Genomic DNA, 27,593 nt, shown 5'->3' with positions numbered 1-27,593 from the left:
GAAGTCTGTAAAAGTCTGTTGTTGTCCTTTAGGGCAAAAAAGAATTTTTCCATGGGCTCATAAGGGCCATTGTTAATAGTATACAGTCTCTCTTCTGAGGAATGTGTGTGGGTGCCTAGTGGCCAAAGTGTTTCAAATGAAAATGAATCCACGGAATTTGCTTTGAAAAAATCCATGGTGGGTGAGCTTTGAGGATATCTTCATGATGGAATAAAAATTGTTAGGGAGTTTAAAACAGCACCTATAACTTAACCAGCTTAGTCGGGGTTACAAAAATTGGTGTTTTGGGACAGGACTGTCTCCATGTTGATTTCTTGGAGTAAACAGTCTGCATCTCTGGTTCAGTAGGGAAGGACTGCACAGTAGCTGAATCTGCAAAGCAAGGACAGCTGTGCATGGCATCCCGCTAGAATTTAGGGATGGCAGGCAAACTCTGAACTCTAGATATTTTGGGGATATGACTTAATAGTCTCTTAGTGGCCGTGACATGCGATTCCCTGTAGAAGCAGAGGCTGGTAATGGAAGGAGAAAAGAACCCTTGAGTCTAACATGCTAGTGAAAAATGGATGGTCTCTCTTTAAGACTCGTGCACCCTGACCGCCCCTTCCCTCCTCCGCCTGCAATCTTTGTTGTCATCACTTCATGCACCTGTGCAAAGGAAACAAAGCAGAATTGCTTTATTTTACACACACTTTGCACAGTATAATTGACTGCACAAGGTGTCAGCAGCAATAATGGCCGGATGTTTCTGGCTTTCATAGATTTTAAGGACTGGCAGGGATCATTATGAAACATCTAACACTGACCTTCGCATAACACAAGAGACAGGACACACAGAATTCTCGCTTAGTTAATTCCTGCATACACAAGCCCAGAACCTTTCTTTGAGCTAAATTCACATTAGACGCAAGAAGGTGACCTAACGGACAGGGTAGGCCCCATTATTCAATGGGGACGGGAGGGCGGAAACAGTAACAGAAAGTGTGGGAAATGGCAGAATTGCTAGATTACTTTTTTTGTTTGCAGTTTTCACCAAAAACGGTTAGTAGTGATTGGACGTCTCACAAAGTGAATGCCAGTGAAAAATGAGGAAGGATTCTTGAGACTAAAATAAGGTAAAGAACAAGTTAAGAAATTTCTTATCTAAGTTAGATTGTCTTCAAGTCACCAGGGGTCTGATGGAAATACATCCTAGAATACTCAAAGACCTAAACTGGGGAGGTATCTGAGGCCATTGGCGATTATCTTCAAAAAGTCATGTAAGAGGGGAGGGATTCCAGAGGGACTGGAAAAGGGCAAATCATAGTGCCCATGCTATAATATGACAAGGGAATTAAGGACAAATTTGGGGAGATTATACAGGCCAATCAGTTTAACTTCAGTTTCCAGAAAGATAATGGAAGCAAATAATTAAGCAATCAATTTGCAAATACTCTAGAACGATAGATAAGGTGATAAGTCTCAGTCAGTGTCCTAGGTATTTGCCAAGAACAAATCATGTCAAACCAACCTAATAGCTTTCTTGACAGGGTTAAGCAAGATCTTGTGAATGGGAGAAAGCAGTAGATGTGGTATCATCTGGGCTTTAGTACAAGGCTATTTGATATTGTCTCGCAAGACCTTCTCATAAACAAACTAGGGAAATTCAACCTAGATGAAGCTACTAGAAGGCGGGTGCATAACTGATTGGAAAACCATTCCCAGAGAATATCAGAGGGGTAGCCGTGTTAGTCTGGATCTGTAAATGCAGCAAAGATTCCTGTGGCACCTGATAGACTAACAGACATATTGGAGCATGAGCTTTTGTGGGTGAATTCCCACTTCGTCGATGCAAGATTCCCAGAGAGTAGTTATTATCAGTTGTTCATATTCAAGGTACAAGACCATATTAAGTGGGGTCTCACAGGGATCAGTTCTGTTCAATATTTTCAACAACGATTTAAATAATGGCATAGAGAGTACACTTATACAGTTTGCAGATGATACCAAGCTCGGAGGGGTTGCACATGCTTTGGAGAATAGGATCAAAATTCAAACTGATGTGGACGAACTGGAGAAATAGGATGAAATTCAGTAAGGACACGTAGGAAGGAACAATCAGTTGCACACATACAAAATGGGAAATGACTGCCTAGGAAGGAGCACTGCAGAAAGGGATCTGGGGTCATAGTGGATTACCAACTAAATATGAGTCAACAGTGTAACATTGTTGCAAAAAAAAGCACAAATATTCTGGGATGTATTAGCAGGAGTGTTGTAAGCAAGACACGAGAAGTCATTCTCTCTGCTCTACTCCGAGCTGATTAGGCCTCAACTGGAGTATTGTGTCCATTTCTGGGCACTGCATTTCAGGAAAGATGTGGACAAACTAGAGAAAGTCCAGAGAAGAGCAACAAAAAATGATTAAAGGTTTAGAAAAACATGACCTATAGGGAAGATTGAAAAATATTGGCTTTGTTTAGTTTGGACAAGAGAAGACTGAGGGGGACATGATAACAGTTTTCAAGTACATAAAAGATTGTTACAAGGAGGAGGGAGAAAATTGTCGTCCTTAACCTCTGGGGATAGAACAAGAAGCTATGGGCTTAAATTACAGCAAGGGCAGTATAGGTTGGATATTAGGAAAAAGTTCACTGGGGATTTTTAAGAGCAGGCTGGACAAGCACCTGCCAGGGCTGGTCTGGTTATTACTTAGTCCTGCCTTTGAGGGCAGAGCACTGGAGTAGGTGACCTATTCTATTGAAGTCCCTTCCAGTCCTGTGCTTTGATGATTCTATACCATTCAATACAGATGTACTTAGCCCTGCCATGAGAGCAGGGGACTGGACTAGGTCCTTTCCAGTCCTAACATTTCTATATTCTATGTTGATTAAAAAAACAGCACCATACAAAATCAGAATATCAGAGCCCTTAGAGAAGTCTAAGGGTTAGTCTATACACTCGATGTTGCTGCGCCAGTGTCGCATGTGTGGTGAAGATGCTCTATGCCGACGGGAGAGCACTCTCCCATTGGCACTATAAATACACCTCCATGAGAGGCAGCAGCTGTGTCTGTGGGAGAAGCTCTTCCGCTGACATAGCACTGTCCACAACCAGTGCTTAGGTCAGTAAGTGGTAGTGTGTACAAGCCCTAAGTGTATTATGTCGACAGTTACCTTTATCAACCAAATTCATCATCAAAAAATATATCAAGTTTGCTTGCCTGGGATTAAAGTCAGACTAACCAGCTGTTAGTTTTCCAGGTCACCCTGTTTACCCTTTTAAAATACTGGCACAACATTAGCTTTTGTTCCTCTTCTCTGGAAAATCCCCATTGTGCAAAGAGTTATTAAAAATGAAACGGTTCAGCAAGCTCCTCGGCCAATTCGTTTATATGCTTTTGGGTGCAAGTTATCCAGTCCTGCAGAATAAAAAAAGTTTACCTGTAACATTTCTAGTTTACATCCTGCCTATACTGATGGAATAGAAAGTATTTCATCCCCTGCACTCATGGAATAAGACAGAAATACATCGTCCTGCTCTTTGTTCTGTAGAGTGTTGTGCTGGTTAGCAGCACTGCTTAATAAAAAATAATAATAATATTGGGGGCAGGCAGTGGGGTCTAGTGCACAGGCGGGGGCAGCGCTTCCAGGGGCTCTAACCACCCCAAAATTTGTCTTAGCCCTGTTGCAGCAGCTGCCACTCTGCAGCTGCTCAGCTCTGAAGGCAGAGTGGAGAGAGCAGAGGCTGCTGGGAGGCCCCCAGCTCCAGCAGCAGCAGAGAAATAAACCTGGGCAGAGGACTGGTGGTACCTGAGAACAGCCCCTGTCAGCAGCCAACACCTCCACTGCCCGATCCCGGCCCTCTGACTTGGCCATGGAGAAGGGCTACAAAGAGGGGTGGAGCCTTGTGGCAATGGGGGGCTCAGCCCCCCAATTTTCTGTCTGGCCCATCTCAGCCCCCCCTACTGGGAAGAGACTGGTGGGGACCCTGTGCCTAGGGAATAAGGAAACTCCCCCTCTACAGCATCTCTTGGTCTTCTCCCACCCTGAGCCAGTGAGCTCCTCAGGGCAAGGGACGGGCTCTGACAGTACGTACCGGGCCTGACACACGGGGCTGGGACTAGTGGCTGAGGACTCGAGGTGCAGTGGGAATAAGTATAAATAACAACAACGATGATCATTGTTCTTTTCCTTCCATCTCGTGTTTTTCCTCACATCAATTTCCCTTTTTGTCTATTTACTTCCCCTTTCCTTAGGCCCCTACAATTTTCTATCCCTCTCCCCTGCTTTCTCGTCCTGCCACCTTCCTTTTGTCTTGTGCCTCCCATCTCTGTCGCCCTTCTTTGACCCCCCACAAGTCTTTGGTTGGCCCATTGCCTGTTGAGATTTGCCTCCCTGGAGCAGACATTCCACTGTGGGGCCTGCAGGCCCAATTCCCTGCATCTGGACTTCTCTCTAGAACCCCTAGGAGCCACCCAGTGCTCTCTGGCTGGCACTTAGGTAGAGGCCCCTGGAGCCCGTACGGCAGGCTGGAGCCAGTGGGGCAGGCCGGCTAACAGTGCCAGCAGGGCATGTGCAAACTGCCCAGTCTGAGGCCCTCCCCACTCACCGCTCCTGAACTTCATGCCGTGACCTGCAGCAGGGAGTTCCTGCTCGTGCACTTGGCTTCCTTGTAGAGAAATGGAAACATTCTGCAGTGGATCATTTGCAAACAATTTTTGTTTGATTTAATTCTTCCTCCTGTTGCAAGAATTTCATAAAGTGACACTGAACTTTGTGTTTCAGGAGCTGCAGAAAATACTGCTGCTGTCCATTGTGGTGAATCAGACACCCCCTTCTATCCGTGCAAAGGAAGGGTCAGAGTTCACCATCGAGTGTACATTCAATCACAAGCAATAATTCAATCAAGTGGTTTATTGAATGGAATAAAACCAGAAACAATGTAACAGCCAAGGTTAACAATCAAACACATCGAATCATATTCACAGCAGAAACAGAAAAGAGCACTCTAACCCTCACAGAGAAGAATGCCGACATCACTGATTCTGGAAACCTACGTATGTGGGGTTGGGAGAAAAGATGGGACATATCCTGGGACTGGAACCCAAGTGACCATCAATGGTAAATACCAGCATTTCCTTCTCTGTTCTACAAACTCCTTCGGTGGGCTCAGGACACTGGCCTGGTTCCAGGGAGCTGGGGCAGGTGGTGCTGGGGAGGTGGAGCAGCACAAAGTGTAAAGGGCAGAGCTGTGGGCAAAACTGGGGCACATTCTGTGGTACACACAATGGTCCTGATCCTGCATTGCACTGTTTTCTGTGGGGGGGTTGGCTGCACAAGGAATGCAGGGTCAAGCCCCAGATATTCAACAACTGTTTTGAGATGGGGTGTGAGGGGGTTTCTAACTGGCTAAAGCCTGTGAGCCCTTTCACGCAACTTCAGAGACAAGGTGGGTGAGGGAATATCATTCCACTGGACCAACTTCTGTTGGTAAGAGAGAGAAGAGAGACAAGCTTTCCAGCTTACACAGGGCTCTTCTTCAGCTCTTGGAAACTTAGATCTCATCTACACTACAGACCTATGTCGCCATAAACTACGTTGCTCCCAGGTGTGAACAATCCACACCTCCGAGCGACCTACTTCGTTTACACCGACCGAACCTCCTGTGTGGGACAGTGGTGCAGCTGGGCTGATGCAGTATTTTAAGTACAGATGTGCCCTTACTCAGAGTGTCACCGGTAAATACAAGGTACAACAGCCGGTTTTAGCATAAGTAGTTAACACCTATTTCAAGGGACCATTCAAGGCAGGGTGGCCCGTTTAACACTTCTGCAGTCATAGGACAAAAAAAGGGGGTTAGGGGGTTACAGATTGTTGTAATAAGCCATAAAATCCAGTGTCTCTGTTCAGATCCATGATTTTTAGAGTCTAGCAGAGTTACGAATTTAAGCTCCCAGGCTCGTCTTTTGAAAGCGTTGTGCAGGCTTCCTTTGAGGGATGAGGACCACTCTGTACCTGACCTGTGAGACGTGTTCCCCACAGGAGACAGGGTGGTTTTGTCTTTTATCATTTCCCTGTGTGAGTTCATTCAAGAGCACAGCGATTGTCTGGTTTCACCCACATCGTTGTTATTGGGGCATTTAAGTGCGCTGGGTGAGGTACCCCACAGGTTTGTGATAGGCTTGTGTAGGATCCGTGGATCTTGAAAGGTGAGTTGTGGGGAGTGTTGATCATTGTAGCAGTGGATCTATGTCTGCAGATTTTGCATCTGTTGTTCTGGCAGGATCTGGTGCTGCTTTGAGTTGGTGGTGTCCTGGTCTGTGGGCAGCTTGCTTCTGATGATGCCCTTGGAGAGGCTGGTGGGGGTTGTTTGAAAGGTCAGAAGTGGGGGATCAGGAAAGACGTGGTTTCAGGATGTGGTCCCCATGGAGTATGGGTCATAGCTGTTTTGATGATACCACCGTAGGGGTTCCAGTGTAGTGTGGTAGGTAGCAATTGATGTGCAGTCAGAGGAGGTTTTATTTCTGAATTCAAGCATGTTCTCTCAGGGTATTTGGACAGGCCACTCCATGATGCACAATCTACTTCTCTAGTAGAATGTCCTTGTTTGGTGCAAGGCAGTTTTGAGTGTGTTAAGGTGTGTATCCCAGACTGCCTCCTAGGAGCGTATTCTGAGCTATCTGAATGCCTGGGTGGCTGGCTGGTGAGTCTTGCCCACAAGCTCAGGGTTTAACTGATCACCATATTTGGGGTCGGGAAGGAATTTTCCTCCAGGGCAGGATTGGCAGAGTCCCTGGGGGTTTTTTTTTCGCCTTCCTCTGCAGCATGGGGCAAGGGTCACTTGCTGAGGATTCTCTGCACCTTAAAGTCTTTAAACCACGATTTTGAGGACTTCAATGGCTCAGACACAGGTTTGTTACAGGAGTGAGTGGGTGAGATTCTGTAGCCTGTGTTGTGCAGGAGGTCAGACTAGATGATCATAATGGTCTCTTCTGACCTTAAAGTCTATGATTACAGATATCTTAGTTGTTTGGCATGGTTACTTGGGTTTATGACATGAGGTGTGGTGATCTGTGGGTTTCTTGTCTAGGGTTGTCCTGTAGGGTTCCATTGTCGAAGCGGAGGGTGGTGTCCAGGAAGTTGATGCTAGTGTGGGAGTGTTCCCCAGAGAGTTTAATGGTGAATTTAATGTTGAATTTGTGGTGGAAATCTGTGTGGTAGTTTAAGCATTGTATTGTGTTGTGGTGCTGGGAGTACGTCTCACAGACCTGAGGATGAGCTCTATGGAGCTCGAAGAAGCTCATCCCTCCTCACCAACAGAAGTTGGTCCAATAATAGATATTACCTCACCCACCTTGTCCTCTCTAATATCCGGGAACTGACACAGCTACAGTGCACTCAACGTGATGGCGTTTCTCTTTGTCTGTGACAATAATTTGGAACACCACAGCCCATCACTTCCAAAATTTCTGGGAGTATTGAAGGCATCACTGGGCAGAACTCTGTTGATATTGGGGGAATCAGAAAACCCAAAGGGGAAAAGTGGGGGACACATGCAGTGCCTGCTCCCTGTTTAGCAGAGTAACAGCTTGGAGCAAAGCCAGCTCTGCAACTGTCTAACTCAAAGAACCAGTTTTGTAGCACCAATTAACACTTTCCAGTAGAAAAAACATTCCTCTCTCATCTCTGCTCCTTCCCCCAGTAGAGTGTAACAATGCTGACACTCTGGCTGTCCCAGGCAGAAAGAGGAGAACTAATAACAGTGGGGAAGGGAGGAGGGGAAGGCTCACGGAGCCCCTGGCATGGGGAGGATGGGGGACCTGATCTGGGGACAATGCTGGAATGAGGGTACAGCCAAAGCCCTGAGCATGCAGGGAGAATGGGGGCCCTGGAAGGGTGGAAAGGGAGAGAATTAGGGCACAGAGAGCTCCTGGCTTGGGGCAGAATTGGGGGACTGTAGCATGGGGGGGAAGAAATGGGCCACACACCGAGCTCCGGGCACAAGGGGGGGGGTTCGGGAGCCCCTGAAATGGAGGGGGATGGGAGGTGGCACCCAAGGACCTTGTGGGGACAGAGGGATGCAAAGAGTCCCTGGTGCATGCAATGTGCTTGACCCACCGAATCAACAAGACGTGGGCATCCCTCTAGTTTAGCCCCCGAATAGTCCAACCCAAACCCACAACGGGTTGAGCAGAGTCACGATGAAGTTGTTTTGCTCAGTAATAGGTTATTATTAAGTTTTGCTTTGCAATAGTGCTCAGAGGCCTCAACCAACATGTTGGGCCCACTGCACTAGGCCCTGTACACTAGAGCTGGTGGTTTCAGTTTGTGAGACGTTTCGTTATTTCAGAACTGGCTTCATTCCAAACCCAGACGGACAAGGACTGCACCAGGGCCAGGGACCCGAGGGCTTCCAGAGTCCCAGACGCCAGTTACCAGCTGCCTGCTGAGGAGCAGAGCAGCCTGGGGAGTCCACTGACCCAGGCCTCTAGGAGCCCTGGGATCTCCAGCCCAGGGCAGTCTGCATGGCAGAGCTACCCCAGAGCTGCACCCCTGGAAGCTGGTCCTGGAACTACCAGGCTTTCAGCTCCATGGCAGGGACACTGGAAGCGCCGGGAGCCCTGGCTCGGACAGGGAGCCTAGCAGACAGCAAGAGCCCCTAGAGACCTGGCACTGCCACAGAGTGGGGAACCCATCTGCCCTGAGACTTGACTCCCTGAGCTGGGGGTCATGGGACATAAGAATGGCCAGACTGGGTGAGACCACACAGGGCTTTAGGCCCTTCAATCCAACATCTGGGGGCCATGAAGATCCTCAAACCCCTGCTCAGCTGCCGCCTGGCCCTGGAGGTGCTGAAGTTTCCAGCAGTAAAACCAGTGCTAAAGACTTGCTGACACTCTCTCGCTATGCTGTAAGCACAGCCCTGCCCAGAGTAACGGTTGCACCTGATCCTCACTCCTCTGCCATTGCCAGCAGAAGTGCATCATGTCTCAGAACTGCCCATTCCACGTCCTTCAGTGAATCCCATTTTTCTGTAATGAAGGAGAATTGGCCACCCTCTCTCTTGCCCTGCATTGGGCTGGTGGAGGGAAATAGGTCTCAAGAAGGTTTTGAATGTGAGGAATTTGGCAGGCGTCAGGCGTACACAAGGTTCGGGTAAGAAGTCACATTGTTGGAGGGGGTTTGTCTAGACTGAAGCTTCTGGGGTTACCTGCTCACTAAACACAGCAGAAAAGACTTGACATGCACGAAAGAGCTCTATATGGGGCCAAACGAAAGAACATCAGATTAAACTCTTAACAAGCAGGGGAAACTAAACAGCAGGGCTGGAGAGATTCATTTTGTACATCTGCCCTTGTCTGCTGGCACATGCAACAATTTCTCAATGAAGGTGCCATCATCTGTGTTTTTCTTTCTGCAGAAATTACAGACCTGATGGTGAATCAAACTCCAACCAGTGTCAGTGATTTAGAAGGCTCAGAACTTACCATGAATTGTAAATTCAAGACAGTCAATAACCACAGCACCATGTATGTGCGATGGTATAACTATGGGACCGAGGGACTAAAGCAAGAGCTGGTGAATGAGAGCGAGGTGATCACAACGCTGCATTTGGCCAATGGGTTTGCCTCTCTCACTTTGAAGAATGTGAATTCATCTAATACAGGAACCTACGTGTGTGAGGTGGGGATCACAGCAAGGAACCTCTCTGTGTCAGGAGCTGGAACCCAGGTGACCATCAGTAAGTGTCAGCAGCCTCATACGTGCTTCCTACTATGAGATCCAGATTACTATCAGCTTCCTACAGAGCAATGGAGCAGGAGCAGGGAAAGCCGTGCTGAGAGCAGTGCTTAGTCTGTGCCAGGCTTGGCAATCCATAGCCCCGGCACTCCTGGGCAGGGCATAAAAGGCATCTGGAGCAACACTTGGTGCACCTGAGAATCTGTTCCTCCTTTCTACATATCATATATACTCAATCATAAATAAACTGGCTTATAAGGTGACCCCCACCCCCAAGATGCATAAGTAAAAATGGAAAAAATTTATAACCCATTCATAAGCCGACCCTATAATTCAGGGGTCAGCAAACTTTGGCTCCCAGGCCATCAGGATAAGCCACTGGTGGTCCGAGATGGTTTGTTCACCTCGAGCATCCGCAGGCACGGAGGTAACCTAAGTAAACAGAGTGTCCCAGAGCGCCAGCTGCTTACCCTGATGGGCCGGGACAGCAACTCGTAAGGACATTTTTTTTTGGGGGGGGGGGAAGCTAGAAGTTGGGGGAGTAACCCCTGTGACCACCACCCACATGACCCACCCCTAACCCAGGACCCCCACGCTCTCCCCATCCCATCCCTTCCCACCTTATCTGGGGAGGATGTCTCTGACCTGGCTGGAGCTGCTCTGGCAGGCTGGGCAGCGCGGCTGCAGCCTGCTCCGGTGGGCCACACCTGGGCGGTGCAGCCGCAGCATGTTCCAGCGGCTGGGCCGGGTGGCATGGCCGCAGCGTGCTCCAGGGGGCCGGGCGGGGCACGGCTGCAGCCTGCTCTGGGGGGTGAGGCCAAGCAGCACGACTGCAGCCTGCCAGCCCCGGAGCTGCAGCTGCTTCAGAGGCTGGGGGGAGAGCAGCGTGGCCAGAAGCGGAGAGACTCTGGCCCCGCCTCTGCCCTTCTGGCTCTGCTGCCTCTCCTTGCTCCCTCTGTTGGGGGGAGGGGCTGTGTCCCACCTCTCCCTCTCTATACCTGTTCGTAAGCCGACCCCCTTCTCTGGTGCTTCCCTTTTTACTAAAAAAATTCGGCTTATGAACTAGTATATATGCTAGGTTCTTTTACTGCCCTTATCAGCATAGTATCTGAGGCCCAGATTTGCAAAGGTATTTAAGCATTGCTCCACTCAGCACTGGAAGGCGTAAGCGACTTAGGAGCCTCTCTCACTGGCAGTCAATGGGGCACTAAGTCACTGTTGAAAATGAAATGTAGGCTGCTAAGTCACGTAGACTTTGCTCCATTCAGCACTGCAATGTGTAAATACCTTTAAAAAAATCTGGGCTTGAGCAGCTTCCAGCCACGCATCAAGCCATGTGACTAACACCTGCCAGGTGTGGTCCATTCTCTCTCTCATCCTCTCCCAAGAGGGGGAAGTGTGTGTGCAGTGGAGCATTTAGAGTAGGTTTTTAAAATGCATTTAACTGACACCCACAGCTGAACCTGATGCTTGTTGTAAATACAGATGTTCAGCAGTTGTCAACAGAATTACTGTTTTGTGGAGGAGGTGAAGGTTCTAGTTAGTGCTGCAATCTGGTGCCAGTTCCAAGCATTGGGAAGTAGTGCGGCACCTCAGCACTGCTGCGTGCTGACCCGGGTAAATGCTGATTTTGTAATGGCGACCACTGGCAAGGAGCTTTAGGTAATTTGTAGATTTGGAATCCCCCTGTTATTCTTGCTCTGGGTAAGGATTCTGTCCAGGTCTCTAGTGTCTTGCTCAGCTAGGGATTCCCTACTCCTGCGGCAGAGTCAGTGGGCTGGCTGGCCTCATGGGAAGGTTCCCCTAGGCAGAGGGCTGAACCCAGGCCGACGACCCCACAGGTCCCAGCAGCTGGCATAGGAAGAGGAACCTGCTGGGAAAAGAGGAGGCCAAGGAAACTGCCTGTGACACAGAAGGGGGTGGGAAATTAAGGGATGGGGAGAAACAGTTTTTCATCCTTAAACTGTCCCTGCCACCCCTTTATTTATCCATCAGTCTCTGTCCCTCCTTTAGAGGCAAATCTGTCCCTCTCGATCCCTGCATCCCACACTGACAGGTTTTTCTTGTTTTCAGATAAAAGGAGAAATGCCTCCCACATTATTTTCATCATCCGGATGGTTCTCGGGGCCGTTGTTATAATCTTGGCTGTGATTATTATTACAGAGTGCGTGATTTCAGAAAAGAGGGGTGAGTGAAATGTCTGCAATGCAGTCACTGTGCAGAGTCAGCCACAGAGCGTTAGTTACACACGAGGTCCTTTCTGCCTTTTCCTTCTGGGGCAACTTCCCCGTCCCAGTGCATTGAAATTGAGAAGCTGTTTCAGAGCCGGCTGGGACTGTTTTCTTAGCCTGTCCGTTCTAGTTTGTGTCGAACATTAAATCCGGGCATCTCAGAATTAGAAGCACAGAGTTTCGGTTCCTGAAGGCCTTTACCTCTCAGGTCTCCCTTTCACAGCATCAATGATCATTTCCTATCGCTGCGTCTGTCTAATGTGCCCTGTTTATTTCTGGCTGGCTGGCATGCACGGAGCTAGTGCAACCACTTGGACAAGTGTGATGCACATACTGCAGGAGTATTCTTTAGGTTCTAACTTACTGAGTCTGATTTTTCCCCACAGCTGCTGTCAGTCGGACAATATAAGGATCAGCTGTTACAGCGTACACCTGGAGATGGAGCTCTCAGACACCTGGTACCCAGGCATTCCCCCCAACACCGTGTTGAGCATCCTGCCTGCCAGATTCTGCACCTGCAAATAAACCTTGATCTGAATGGAAGTTCACAGGTGTTCAGAATAAAGAAACTCCTCCCTGACACCCCTCTTTGAGGCAGCAGAACCCGGTGATCGCTGATGGCTTAGGCAGTCTCAGTGGCATCTGAGCCATAGGAAAATATGAGACGAACATTTCTGTCACCTAAAGATTCCCCTTTGTGCTACCTAGCAATCACTTTAGAGGTTCATGGAACCCTTGAAGTGAAGATGCTCAGAAGACGAGCCAAAAACTCTTCCCTATAATTGGTTCAGCTGCTTGTCAGTCAAAGAGGAAATGGAAACATCTGCTGGGAATTGCTGTTCCGTGGGTTCAGATGGCCCCCTTGCTGAAGTCAACCAGCGCACAGTTAACCACATGCTTAAGTGTTTGCAGGATTGAAGCCTCTATAAAGGACCATGTTTTTTAATAACCGGTTTTGTTAATTGTTTTACACATGCTGCTCTAGGAGTGAGATTGTCTTCCACCCGAGGCTAAGGCGAGGCACTTCCAAAGTGTTTTAATACAATTCCGATAACTCTGGCTATTCTTGATGTCCCTATTTAGGGAGAACAAGAATATACAGTCCTTTTTTGAATCTTTCTGTGCTCTTACTCACAACCGATTCCTTGTGGCAGTGAGTTCCACAGTTTAATCACACATTAGGTTAGAGTGTTTTCTTTTATCAGTTTGAATTTCCCACCTTCTAATTGAGTTGAAATCTCCCCTTGTTCTCATGTTGCATGACAGAGAGAACAGAACTTTCCAATCTACCTTCTCTAGACCGGTTAGTATTTTATATGTCCCCTCCTGTTCATTCACCTTTCTAAGGTAAATGATCCCAGTCTTCTCCATTTCTTTTCTTAGTAGAGTTTTTCAATGACCTTGATCTCCCTCATTGCTGTTCTCTGAACCCCACAATATTCTTTTTGAGAGCAGGTGAGCCAGACTGAAACTGATATTCCAGATGAGGCTGCAGCATGGATGTATATAGGAGCATTATCATTTTTTTTGTATTATTCACCATCCCATTCTTTCTGCATCCTAACCAGAAAGATTTCTGTTAGTTCGGCTGTTTTCTCAGTGGTGGCAGATCACAGAACAAGAAGCAATGGTCTCAAGTTGCGATGGGGGAGGTCTAGGTTGGATATTAGGAAACACTGTTTCACAAGGAGGGTGGTGAAGTACTGGAATGGGTTACCTAGGGAAGTGTGGGAATCCCCATAATTAGACTTTTGTAAGACACAGCTTGACAAAGCCCTGGCTGGGATGATTTAGTTGGGGTTGGTCCTGCTTTGAGCAGAGGATTGGACTAGATGACCTCCTGAGGTCTCTTCCAACCCTGATATTCTAGGATTCTAAGTGGCTTCACAGATGCCAGGTCCCATGGCACAAGGATTGTATTAACTTGTGCTCTGTACAAATATTGGGCCAGATCCTGCTCCCATTAATCTCAACCCCTCTGGCACCCAGACAAAAAAATTCTCCAAGGTTACCACGGCTATGACCAGGTCCCTGTGTATGCCCTGCTTCTATAGTCACAGACTCCAGGCCCTGCCCTCGCCTTGCTGCAGAACTGAGCTCCAGCCTTTACGTTTCCACTAAAAAAGCATCACCCCATTCCCCCCTTCATCCTGAATTCAGGAAAACATGACTGAAGCAGCTGAGGGATTTCCAACCTGCTACCCCTGAGCACTGCAGCATCCAGGGACCCTGTCACAGCGTTTAGATGCATCAGACCATGGGGTAACAAGGGTCCTGGCTTAGCCTGAGGCTGCTTATCACTTGAGACTGGAATCAGTTATTTCCTCCCTTCCCAAGTTTGACCCCTTGCATTCCGGGGCACTGCTCATCTACCCACAGGGGTGCGGCGCTGTTCTTGTTCAACAGAGAAAACGCTTTCCTTTAGGGGTCAGTCAGCGAATATGCAAAACTTAGTCTGTCTGAGGGGGACCAGCTTTGTCTGGCACCTGTAACTTATTGCCTGGATGCGGCGGCAGGCAGCTCACTTCAGGGGATCTGTGATCATAACTGCAGATTTCATACTGCTGCGGCCAGCTCCTTCTGGAGAGCGCAGGCAGCACGTCAGCACTGGGGACAGAGAGGCCAAACCCAGAACCAGCACATCCAGCACCGGCCCCCATGAGATTTGGGTGGGCAGATAAAATGGGAGGAAGAGCCCAGCCAACGCTGAGTTTACAAAACGGACACTAAACCGATGAGACTTTCGAAAACCTAAACTAGGGCTGTGCATCATTTTACGCTTCTTTAGCATTAACACCCCTCCCCCCAACTGTACCTGTGAGCAGTCTGTATTGTGCCATCTTTACCCACACGCCCTGGGACACAAGTTGCATGGGGGTTACTTGTAACGTGGGGGAGAGAATCAGGCCCTGCGCAGGGATGGCCTGATCCCATGAAGCTTTGGGAAGGCTGGGTTCATGCAGGATCCCACCGAGAAGAAAGGAAGCTTCAGAAGTTGAGCAGCAAAAGTTTTTGCTCTGCCCCGTGATTTGGGTTCAACTTTTCACAGTGTTCAGACCCCTGCCGAGAGAAACTGGAAATGGGCACAGGATGCTGTGAAAGGCAACAGGAAACCAAGCTGCAGAAGACAGTATCAGCCTGTAGAAATCCCCAATGAGAAGAATTAGCAAGACACAGCCCTGCTGGGGGAGTGCGCAGAGAGCGGGGCTCAGCCTGGGGTTACTTTACTCCTGAGAACAAACAACAACATCTGCACAGTCACAGTTTGGGCAACTGCACCTAGACTTCAGTGGCCAGCAAGGGCACCTGTTCCCAGGCTGCCAGCTCCCCAGTGTCACCTCTTGGGCGGAGACTGCAGCCCTCTCCCCTCTGACCAGGTTAGTTCCAGGCTGTGCAATTTCCTGCCTTCGCTATATTTCCCACCACAGACAGGTTGGCCAAGGAGACCTGCTCGCCTCCTTTCAGGGCCGGCTTCAGGCCCCAGCTCAGCAAGCAGGTGCTTGGGGCGGCCAAGGGGAAGGGGCGGCATGTCGGGCTCTTCGGCAGCGAGTCCCTCGGTCCCTCTCAGAGGGAGGGACCTGCTGCCAAATTGCCGCCAGAGAAGAAAGCGGCGCAGCTGAGCTGCCCAAGTGCCACCGATTGTGATTGCGGCTTCCCATCCCCCGTCGCTTGGGGCAGCAAAAAGCCCTGCTCCTTTCAGAGGACGTTAATAGGTGTAATTGCTACACTTATAAGGTACCATGCACCATTGCCTGTGGGTGAGACCCTATACCCCATGTTCACCACTTTTATAGGGTTCTGATATATTTTGTACAAAGTGTGCCTTGTGAGAGATCAGTTGAAAACTCATAATGTGCTGAGCATAATTGTCCTGTTACAATGTGTGCGTCGGTATTGGCTACGGCATTGTACAACTTGTGCTACATGTTTGTTACTGAAACATGTTGTAATTCAGGGGAACGCCCACAGACTAGCTCCCAGTGTCAACAAAGGGCTGACCACGGGTGTTAGAAAACGATGAGCTATTGAAGCAACCATTTGCCAGCAGCAGGGACTGTAAACAAAAGATTTGCAGATCATCCCTCATGTACAAAGACAGTGTGAACAAAAGATTTACAGTTCACCTGGAAGATGCTTCAAATCTCCCATAAACCACAGGCTGATTGTCTCCTCCCTTGCTGGGGTGCAGGTCATCCTCACAGAAAGGAGGAGGGTATAAAATGAGAGGCAATGGCTTCCCCACATCCTGGCCTCCCCATCTCAACACATGGTGGTAGGAGTGTGAGAAAGACAAAGAACCATCACTGAAGTGTGTGGGGAGGTGGGGTGGGGGGGAAGGGTCTTGGCTGGAAAGCCTCCCAGTCAGTACGGCCTGCGGAAAGTTTTGGGGGGAGAGAGAGACCTTTGTGCTTTCAAATCTTATTCACCTTGGTAACGTTTAGGAGTTAGGATACAACCACGATCTTTTCTTTTCTAACCAGTGCTGACTTTTTTGCCTCTCTCACTTAAAATCTCTCTGGTTAATAAGCTCGTTTCATTGTTTTTCTAAGCCAATTTGCTTTTGGCTGGTGTGTTTGGGGGATCTCTATCCCCGTTAAAGGCTGGGGCATGTTCATCACCCCTTGGTAGAATGATGGACTTTTAATGAGTTGACACCATTGAGGGGTGGAGGGTCCTGAGCCGTACACGATGCACAGCTCTGGGGTGCAAGGCTGGGACTGAGGGATATGCGGGTGCTGCCCTAAGTCTATTCATGACTAGCTGGGCCTAGCATTCGTGGATTCAGCTGGGCCTCACGTTGGATGCTAGTGGCTGAGAGTGAACAGAGCGTGGAGGGGTTCACTGTTCACCAGGTCTGGACACGCCCCCTGTCCTTCCAACCCCTCCCTCGGGGCTGGGGCCCTCTGTGGATCCGGGGTCCTGCCCATGGGCTGGAAGAAGGCCCTGAGCCAGTTTAAAACCAGGCTATTTCTCCAAAAACCCCTTTGGCTATTAGCCCCTGGAGAATCCAGTTTGAAGTAGTATCTGTGCAGCTCTCTGAGGGGGGAGAGTTCAAAGGGCTGATGACAGAGGGATACATTAACATCCCCTGTCCCTACTGCAGAAGGTACCTGCAATGCCCCAGTAACACACAGAGGGAGAGGGGAGAGTGTGAGGGAGATTGTTACAGAAACAATATTTTGTCTGCAAGTTTCTAGCACATACCCAGGCTCTCTGAGCCACTTGAGTTCCTGCTCTGCATCCGACACAGTGGACTGTGTCACTTTTTCAAAACGCAGAGAGTGTTTCCATTTGAATGATCCATTTTAGTGTGAGGAAACCAACAATGAACAAAGGTAAAGTATCCCGGAGGGAATCACAACGTGTGAATCAGTAACTACAGGCATTTGAACTAACGCCCAGGGAAGGCAGTGGCAGAGAGATTGAGGGGGCCACTGCTTTTCTTTTAAGGTGCAAAGGACAGATGACAGCCTTGCAGGTACGTACAACACAGGCTGCAAGTGACACTGACTGAAACCATTGTTTGAGTTCATCCTGCAGCCAGCTGGGACAGGGTGCAGCCCACAGGAGCTAGTGCTGGTCCTCCCCATGAATGGGAAGGAGCTCAAACAGGATGAAGTGAGAGGCCCAGCCCCTAGAGTCAGGAGATTACATGCAAATCTCTGCTTTTGTTTACAAAAAATGGTTTCTAGCCCTCATGGTTGCAGAGGAAAGCTTGAAAATGTGACCCCCCCCCAAAGTTTCAAAAACATGAAGACAAATCTCATGATTTTGGGGAGGTGGATTCATGATTTTTTTTAAACCAAGTGTTGGCAATAGTGTCCTTCCCTGTGATGCTCAGATTTCAATTTCTGCTTCTAAAATGGACAGCTCACCCCCCCCCCTCCATTCACACCGCCTTCGGAGAGGGTCTGGTACTTTCCCTCCCTCCCAAGGAAGCCTGTTCACCCTTTCCTCTCCAGACATTACAAACCTCATGTTTAATCAGCACCTAGCCAAGGTCAGGGATTCGGAAGGGTCAGATCTCACCAGGGAGTGGAGATTCAGGACCCTGGAAAACCCAAACCCCATAGACATGGAATGGCACAAACAATGGAACTGGAGGAAAAGGAGCTGATGAGTGAAAGGGGCTTAGGTCACAGCTGCTCAGTATTTGGAAGAGGGTTTCACATCTCTGAAGAAAGCAAACAACTGACACAGGAACCTACCCCCAGCAAGGAACCTGTCTGGGACAGGAACTGGAACCTAAGGGACCATCACTGGTCAATGCCAGCAATTTGCTACCTGCCCAGTGTTGTAAGCACCAGTTAATAAGAGACTTAGAGGGCGAGTCCACTGAGCACCATGTCAGAGCTCAGCCTCTGCACCTTTCTAGTCTCCCTGAACTGCCTCTGAGAACGGGAGAAGAACTAAGATGCTAAGAGCTGCTGGCTGCAGTTCAACCATTACAGGCTGACACCTGTCACAAGTGCTAGAATCAGAATCTGTTACCGTTCTGAATGTGTTTTATTCTTTTCTTTATGAGTTTAAATTGAGTTATTTTTATTTTTTCCTCCTTTTATCCACCCCTTCCTTTATCCAGTCTTCCCTCTTCCTTTCTGGAGTTTGTTCGCGCAACAGGCATCAGGTCTTCCAGTGACTCATTGCTTTTCTGCATGAAGGATTTTGGTAACGATATAAATATGCCCCATGCATCAACCTCAGTGTCCAATATTTCCATAAATCGGTCATAAGGAACACTGGGGCACATCCTGAACTAGCAGAAGTGGTGTTCTGCTAACTTCTGTCTTCTTTCCTGCTTATGTTTTATGGAATTATGTTTCTGAGGGAGATAATCTGAGACCATTGAGAGATCTGTCTTTCCCTCTCCCTTCCCTTCAGTTCTAGCTCTCATTAACCTCCCCTCTACAACATGGCTAAAGAACTATTTCAACTCCACTTCCTGTGGACACGTCTCTACTTCTCACAGACATTGTCCTTACACCGTCACAGACTGAACCCAAACCACCCAGTGAAGTACAAACTGTTGTGGTGGAATTAGTTTGCAGCACTGACTCTTTGCTCACTGGCAAACTCTAAGCCCAACCTTCTGAAAGCTGCAGGCCAGCAGGGTTAGGGCTTGATGCTGAGTGGAGGACAAGAGTGTCTGCACGTGGGAGTTGCTCCTGCCCTGGGGGTCAGGGTGAACAACAGATCAGGGAGTTCAAGGCAACTCAAGTTACAGAGGTGGGTCGGGTCACTCACAAACAAGGCTGCAGAGGCCCTAACACTACAGCAGAACAGAAGGGGAGATGGTTCAGGTCTTGGTTTTACAAACTCATCTGCTGGAAAAACCAAGGCCAAACCTGGGGTGGTTTGGATATGGGGGTTGTAGCAGAAAGAGCCTGAAACACAGAGCCTGGTACTAGATGAGGCCTGAACCAAACATCAGCCAGAGTCAGGCCCTGCTTACAACGTAACTGTCCAGTACATGAACTTGGTAAGGATGGGGCAGGTGTTGCTAAAACAGAGACACTCCTAATAAATACTAGGCACTAGCTAGTCACTAAACACAGTCCAGAAGGGTAGTACGAGAATATCTCACTACAGCGTTATAGAATAAATACACTTCCCGAAGATGGTACAGGGACACACTGACCCCTCCTAGGGTTCGAACCAACAGGTCCAGGGTGTAGGGTGGTAACTAAGCACGTGAGAGGGGCAATACACAACTTGTTTGTACCAGGGTATAAAAGAGGGGTCACAGAAGGTACATCTGGCCAAGGGGGCAGTGGAAAGTCCCGCTGCTGACTGAGCTGGTGCATTCTCATGGGCGTACATGTCCTAGTGTCCATGCAGAGTGTATAGGGGGGGCTGGTACAAGTGCTTTGTCAACAACAAACCTGGCCAAGCACCGAATGAGTCTGTTGTCTTTTAGGCAGTTTGACTGAGGGCTGCAGGGCCAGCTACCATGAAATGCAGCCAACAGGGTTAGTCCTGAGAGAGGCTGGGCACCTGCAGCTAGGGTGACCAGACAGCAAGTGAGAAAAATCAGGACAGGGTGTGTGGGGGTAATAGGAGCCTATATAAGAAAAAGACCCAAATATCAGGATTGTCCCAATTTTATAGGGATATCGGGTCACCCTGTAGGTGAGGGCTGCGTAAGGGAAAGGAGCCGTTCATGACCCTGGAATTCACTGTCACAAACAGAGCCCCAGCTGGTGACTCCAGACCTGGAGTGTAATTTGACTCATTTGAGAATTTAGAACCAGCCAGAGCCTTCCCCCTACAGCTCCCCTGGGGGGGGGGGAAGGGCATGAGACAGGTCACTTTGCTCAAATGACAAGGTGGTGATGACCCGGACTCTGTTGTGATGCAGTGATTGTTGGGTCAGTCCCCAGGGGCTGCAGCATTTCACACCAGGCTGTCACCCAGAGCACATGGCTGCTGCCTGTGGGTCTGAGTACAGGGACCAGGGTGATGGAGCAGGGCCTTTGGGACCAACCTGCTTCCATTGCTAAAGGGAACGTGAGACACAGAAGGATGAAGGAAAATATTCTTGTAAGGAGGAAGGAAACAAGTCAGGGAGGGAGGGATGAAGTATTGATAAGGGAGGAGAGGGTGTGTGTGGGGGGGGCAAAACCCAAAGAAGTTAATGAGAAACACCAGGGAACTAAGGGGAATGGGAGGAGAGAGGAAAAAAAGAGAGGAGTGGGCAAAGAGGCTAGAAGAGAAGAAAAGAGAAAGGAGAAGCACAGAAGTGGATGGGGGTAAGAACCCAGACGGTTTCTTTAGCATCAGGTAGAATCCCAATTGCCTTTGTCAGGATATGCTCAAAGCAGCCAGTTGTAACTACTAGGGGTTAACAATGCAGGTATTTGTACAATTCAAAAAGGAAAGGTTACAACTGGCCATAGCTGAGAGCTGGCATCAGCTTGGTTCTTACCTTTCAGGTCCAACTGCAACGTAACCTCTTATTTCTGTTGATTTGATCACTGCAGCTTGTCTGTCAGAAGTAGTAAGAGAACCTGTTCCTATCAAGAGGTAAGGAATGCACCTTCTCCTAGCAATGGAGTGGAAACTAACCAATCTGAGTGTACTTTCAGGTGAAGGAAGTGAATCTAGCCTTTGCTGTCAAAGGCTACAAGCAGTTTCATAAGAATAAAGCAGGATACATAACCAAAGCTTCTGAGGTTACAGAAGTATTGACTTGTTCCAATCAAGAATAAGGAAACCACTGATACCTACCAGATTAAAAATACAGCTGATTGTATGGAGAGAAAGAGAGAAACCAATCCAGCAATTCATCACGCAGAAGGTGTGCATTTATACTCCCTGTTACAAAATGAATCCAATGACAATTCATTTACATTTGTTGCCTGACAAAATATGGTCTGTCAAACATTGATCTTTGCAGAAAGTCATATTTCGAGATGCAAGGATGACACATGGCTGTAGTTTACAGGAAGGAATTAGCGGATCCATCCTTTTAAGGAGGTAAGAAATATGGGAATGGTGTATTGTAATAGTCAATGGTTCTGGACATACTTTCAGGTGGAAGGAAGGTAACTGATGTAATCTTAATCTCTCTAAAGAGCATGAGAAGTTGCTGTACGGAATAAAGCACTAAAAATGGGAGCTACCTGTTCAGATGAAAGGAAAGTAGTTGGTAATTCTAACCAATGATGATGATCTCTGCTCCTTTTTCCTTCCCAGAGAAGGCCATTGCTTGTTCCTACAAGGATGTAACAGGGAAGTTATTTCAAAGAACAAGTGCACTAACCAAAGTGTGAAGATGAGCATTGAGCCTGTTCTTCCATTTGCAGAGAGGAGTTGTCCAGCTGATTCTATTTGTGCCTAATTGATCATTGTTGCTTATTTTTCAGATGTCAAGAACTAAGTGGAACTGATCATTTCTATCAAGAGGTAAGGAAGGCACCTCCTCACAGCATGGAGGCACGAATTAAAGGCTCTGTTTCTATTTTCAGGTGAAAGGAAGGTCTTACCATTCAAGGGAGGATGAGAGGCTGCTGAATTTAAGAAAAAAGAAGTCAGACAGGTAACAATACTTGGCCAGAGGGAAAAGCATCTTTTACTTCTAGTTCAGAAAAAGGCAAGCAGCCATTTATAAGCTTCAGGTTTTAACCAGTGTAGCTAGCTGTACCGCTAAGAATCAAAGCCTTGTGCTGGAACATGACTGACAAGTAGGTGAGCACTGAAAGGTCTCTAGAAGCCTAATGATTTGGATGCTAAGGAACCTTCTCCACTGAAGACTCTTCATACCTGGTAATAAGTAGTAATAAATAATTCTATCAAACATTGATTGCAGGTTTTGCTCTTCTGAGATATGAACAGACCAGGTGGTCATTCCTACCAGGGAGAAGTGAGGCTCAGTGGCTGTCCCGGGCAAGGAGGTAAGAAATACCAGTCTCCAAACATCCATGTGTACATGAAGTAGTGTGGATTTTGCTTTCAGGGAGAAAAACTGTGGAAGACCTTACTTGTCATGGGGAGAGTGTCAAAAGCAGACACAAGATAAAGCATAATGGACTTGCCAGCTGCTCAATCCATTGAGGACTCCAGTGACAAAATGCTTTTTTTTTTATTCCCTTGAAATAACCCACAGACAAAAAAAGCCACTTCAAGTAGTTCAGCTAGTCGCAAATCTGAATCAAGTCAGCAGAACATCACAGACATGGAGGTAAGCATTTAAGTTTCCCTGGTTCTAAATGAATCTGGTGGTAAAGCAACACTTGCAGACCAAATAAATAGGCCACATTGCATCTCCAGATGCAAGGAGACCAGAGGGCTGTTGTGTTCTAGAAGGGATTAATGCAAATCTGACTAGCTGAACCAGGCATGTCAATTGGTAAGAAAAAAAAAAGCACCTTTCTTTAACATTCAAGTGGAAATGAATAGATCCTCATACTTTCAGATGAGAGAAATGCAGCTGAGTTGAACGTTGAGGGTGTGAAAACTTCAGGAAGTTGCTAGAAGATCTACAGAAAGGAAACAAGCAAAACTCATCACTGCTACCAAGAGGTAAGGAACTCACCTCATAATGGAGAAATTGATGGATCTGGTTTCCCTTCAGGTGAAAGAAATGCAGCTGATCTGATCTCCTGGGGATTGAGGATTATAAGCAGTCATTACTTAACAAACAAACGCATTCTGCAAGACCTGCAAAAAGTTGCCTTCCTTGACTAGAATGGGAAGACAATCACTTATCACCTTCAAGTTTCAAACCCACAATGCAGCAGACCATCACTGACAAGGAGGTGAGCATTTAGGATTCTCTAATTGCCAAATGGATTTGTCTTTTCAGGAGGAGAGTTACAGATGCTCAGGATTTGAGTACAACGGAACAGGAATGGAGCTAAACAGATCCAACACCTGAAAGGATGATTGGATCTCAAAATATGAAAGACCCTTCATTCAATAAAGCAACAGGATTGGCTCTGAGGAGAGGTAAGCAACATTTGGTAAGTCTAAGAAATGAGCATAGCAATTTTGTAGTGCTGAGTGTAACTTATGTTGTGTCAAAGGGTTTGTTCCAGCTGATCACACATCTCAGGAGCTAAGAGGATGTGAGGGGGATGGCAGATGTCAGGGGATTCATCTTTATTAGGAGGTGGTGAACCTGCTTGTCACTTCTGAGTGACATCAGTGGCTTTGGTTTTGCTTGATGAAGGAAAGAGCCAGCATGGACAGTATTCAAGACACAATGTTCAAAAGTTGCTGCTGGGATGGAAGCAAAGAAGAAAGCCCTGGAGACAGGTTAGTGCTGGGACACAGACACTATCCTGGAGGGGCCTGGGACAGGGTGTGTAACCATAGCGACCAGCGGGTCCTTTCCCCACTGTGGTCCTGGCTCGCATGCACAGGGTGAAACCGATCGCCGTGTTTGGGGTCGGGAAGGAATTTTCCTCCAGGGCAGATTGGCCAGAGACCCTGGAGGTTTTTCGCCTTCCTCTGGGGCATCGAGCAGGGACCAGCCCTTAGGGCCATTTAGGAACAGACATAATAAAATCCATCAGAGAGAACTTGTCTCCCTTTGGTTTTTGAATTTTCTATAAACCCGTCCTGTGCCCCTCAGCCATGCCCATGCTCCCAGCCCCGCAGCAGGGCAGAGTCCCTCCCAGGTGCACTGCTCCCCCCTCCGTGCCAGCATGGCCCCCATGTCACTCTCCCACTCCAGCAGGGACCCAGCACAGGAGAGACCAGCCCACCGTCCCAGAGAGGGAAAAGCCGTGTGCACGGCCCCCAGGGATGGGGAGGGGACATGGCCAGGTGCACCGGTCGAGGGGAAAGCAGGAAGCCCAGCGGCACTGTCACCATGTTCCTCTCCCAGGATGCCCCGAGGGGCCAGGCCAAGGCCTTTGGTCGGCCACATCCAAGCGCTCTGCCCCGCTGCTCTGGTCGTAAGAGCCTCTCAAAGAGCAGCTCTGAAAGGGGCAGTCAGTGAACCCAGAGCAACTGTTCCACTGGCATGGTGGGGCCACCGCTCCCTGGGCACCTGAACTGGGCTTACAGGCTAGCAGCGAATAGTTCCCCAGGGTGGGTTCTGCTCTGGCTGCCCCTTGCTCCAGAGGGGGCCATCAGGCATCCAGGAAGCTCTTGCCTTCAGCTGTCCTCCGCAGTCTGCTCCAGCTGTGCCCTCCTCTCTTCTAACCCCACCTCCAAGTCTGGCACCTCTCAGGGCGGTGTTGGGTTGGCCTGCAAGAGCTCATTCCCCCTGTATTGCCCAGCATGGGGTCCATAGATCTCACTGCAGACATTCTGGGAAATCAGATCTCCATGATCTGCCTCAGGGGACTGGGAGCACGACCAGGGGACACAGGGCAGGGTCAGTATTAGCAGCACGTGGCTGGAGGGGATGAGAAGAGGGAGAGGGGCCAGCAACATGTTACTTCTGCATCCACTTCCTGCCCCTCCCCAATCAGCTTCCCAGCCGCACGCTGAACCTAAACCACAGGGCAATGCCCAAAACGTTGTGGTGGGGTCTCAAACCTCTATAAACCCAGCCGCCTGAAAGCCACCGGGGCCTGATTCTCCCTGCAGGGAGACAGCATCTCCAAGGTGAAGACAATACAAGTGACTCGTACCTTGGGAAGGCAGTTGGGGGAAAATGCGATATCCTGTGCAAAGATACCACGTGAACTGGTGTCACTCACAAACAGTGGTGCAGGAGGGGACCTAACACTAGAGAAGAGCAAAATGGGGAAGGCCGTGGTCCTGGTTTTGCAACAATCTCCTCATTTCAGCTTCTATTTGGCAAAATGAACCCAAACCAAGGGTAGTGGGGAGGAAGGTCAGATCAGGGGTTTATTTTCTTGTAACCCTTCCCCACCCCACCCCTGCCACGAGATCATAGAGAGGTGGAGGGATGGTTCCGGCCCATCTCAGCCTGGCCTGAACACTGCACCACGGTCTGTACACACCCTGCCTAGGAGGAGCTGGCTGCAGGAATATAAAACCACCAGTTAAAACCCCACATCCTAACATGTGACTGGTGATCACAGCCCCACCTACATGGAGAGGGGCAGAGCTTAACTGTGCATCCAGCTTCCACACACACACACTGCATCCCCAAGCGTTAGCCAGGGTCAAACACCAGACACCAGAGAGTGGGGCTGATGGCACAAAGACACAGGACAGACAGAGGCTGGGCACCTGCAGCTCCCACTGGTTCCATGTGGCCAGTGACAGAGGGAAAGAGACACATGAGTCGGGAGAGTGATGGAGACCCCAGCAGGGGAGGGGAGATCGGATTGAAGGCAGCATCTCTCACAGCCTAGGGCTACATGAGACTCCTTCGAAAGAAGGAAGCAGGAACCGTCGCACGGCCGGGCTTCTCCCCAGCTTGCCAAGGGCTCACTGCCACACCCAGGCTCTGACACAGGTTAGTCCCAAACTAGAACTAATCAAGATTGAGCTGAGAAACTCTTTCTGCATCTCAGGGGACTCTGGCAGATGCTTCCTGCCATTTCCTACCCCATCCTCCTCATAGCCCCTCCCTCTCAGGAATTGCCCTCTGGCTCTGAGAGCCCCAGGTGCTGCCTGGCCCCCTTCATTCGTCCAACAGGGGTGCGGGACCTACTTCAATTCCTGGTGCCAGCCACTGAGTGACATACACCCCCCTTCAGAAAAACCTGCCTTTCCCTTACGTGTGAGGCCCCCTCTGGACTGCTCTCACCACCAATCCAGAACAGACTCCATATATCATAGTCCTATAGCCATGTTCCCCAAGTGCCCCACACTCCTGAATGCCAGTCAGTCTATAGAATTTCATCTTCTCCAGGGTTTCCAGGTCTCCGCACAGTGTCTCTAGCTCTCCCTAAAGCTCCTGACCATCAGGATCTGACCACCCCTCTCCTCCCCCGTGGCCTGATTTTCTGCCGACAGCTGCTCCTTCTGTCATTGAACCATCAGTAACTCTATGCTGCAGACTCCAGTCACTCAGGGGCATCTCCAGTCCTCAGGATGGGAACCATAAAACAGGTGTCCCATTTCCTGTTCTGCAGAGGATCACGGCTTTCATCTTGGCCCTGGAGGTTCCACCTGGGTCCCCATACACCCTCCTCCCTACAGAGCCCTGAGCTCCGCCTGGGTCAGGGAGCCTCTTTTCATGAGCCCTGAATAAACTTCACAAGTATTAAGCAGGGTCCTCTGGAGACAGGACAGAACTGGTTTTTCAGAGACATTTTGGAAATTCAACTAATAGTCCTTTTTATTGGCCAGTCACTGCTCCTTCCTGAATTCAGCACAGAGAAAGCCCATCACTTCTGCCTCTCCCCCCACAAGAGGTACCACCAGCAGCAGCCACAAATGTCATTTGTGCTGCAAAGTCCTCCAGGGTCTCTGCTCCACAGCCTGCTTGTTGCTAAAACTCCCCTCCTACTTGGGCTGTGTCAGCCTCCCTTCAATAGCTTCTGGGGGGAGTCACATCACTCTCTGACTGGCCAACCTTAGAGCCCAAGTCAGTTAACCCCTGGCCTGTGATTGCTGCTGGGATGTAACAACCACAGGGGAGGGGAGCAGTTTCCAGGTTCAAAGTGGTGACACTTTAGCCCATAACATCACTGGGCATTTAATAGCTGTCGCCTTTGACCACAGGCAGAATTGTTGCTGGCAGATCACTGCCTCCCATGACGGACACTGGAACCAGGCTCCTGCATTTTAAGATACTGATAAGTTACTGGAGATACAAGGTCCTTTTCTCCCATCAGCCTTAACACTGTCCATTTCCCAGCCTGTTACCTAGGATTAACTGCACTGTCCTACATCGCTGGGGCATTGTGAGCTCACTTGAACAGAGAAAGAATAGGGTTTGTGACCTGGGACAAGGTTTTTCTTGCTTGTATTTCACTCTTGAAATAGCAGATTTTTTTTACCCTGGTTTTGGCAGAGCACTTTGGAGGTCTGAAGAATCAGAGTGGGACAGTCTGTATCCTCAAGAGGTATTTAGGCCCCAAACTCCTGTGGAAATCCCTAGGAATTGAGACTAAATATCTTGGTGGATCTGGTCCAGTGACCTCACAATAGACCAAGCACCAAGCTGCAAGTGGTCCAGTGCTCAAATGAGGCAAGAGAGAACCCTGATCTCCAGTGGAGCTGGTCAAACTTTGTTCAAAAATTTTTCCAATGAAAGTAATTTTGT

The 27,593-nt window shown here is 48.8% G+C and overlaps 1 long non-coding RNA gene and 1 pseudogene across 5 annotated transcripts; both read left to right on the top strand.

Moving 5' to 3' along the window:
• The first annotated feature begins 487 nt into the window (after positions 1-487).
• LOC123349521 lies at positions 488-9,761 on the top strand (annotated as a pseudogene).
• Positions 9,762-20,060: 10,299 nt separating this feature from the next.
• On the top strand, positions 20,061-23,976 carry LOC123349456. Of its 5 annotated transcripts, XR_006573547.1 has the most exons (9): positions 20,355-20,494; positions 20,887-20,977; positions 21,040-21,251; positions 21,351-21,992; positions 22,263-22,347; positions 22,560-22,634; positions 22,869-22,975; positions 23,259-23,401; positions 23,625-23,976. It is a non-coding gene; the product is annotated as an uncharacterized LOC123349456 (long non-coding RNA). The 5 variants fall into 5 exon arrangements; XR_006573544.1 differs by lacking the exon at positions 20,355-20,494 and adding an exon at positions 20,061-20,083 and having other exon boundaries at positions 20,887-21,251; XR_006573543.1 differs by having other exon boundaries at positions 20,887-21,251.
• Positions 23,977-27,593: the final 3,617 nt, after the last annotated feature.

Source organism: Mauremys mutica, chromosome 14, assembly GCF_020497125.1.
Source record: "Mauremys mutica isolate MM-2020 ecotype Southern chromosome 14, ASM2049712v1, whole genome shotgun sequence".
Lineage (NCBI taxonomy): Eukaryota > Metazoa > Chordata > Testudines > Geoemydidae > Mauremys > Mauremys mutica.
Note: the sequence above shows the minus strand (reverse complement) of the source record. Positions and strands in the feature narration are given on the sequence as shown.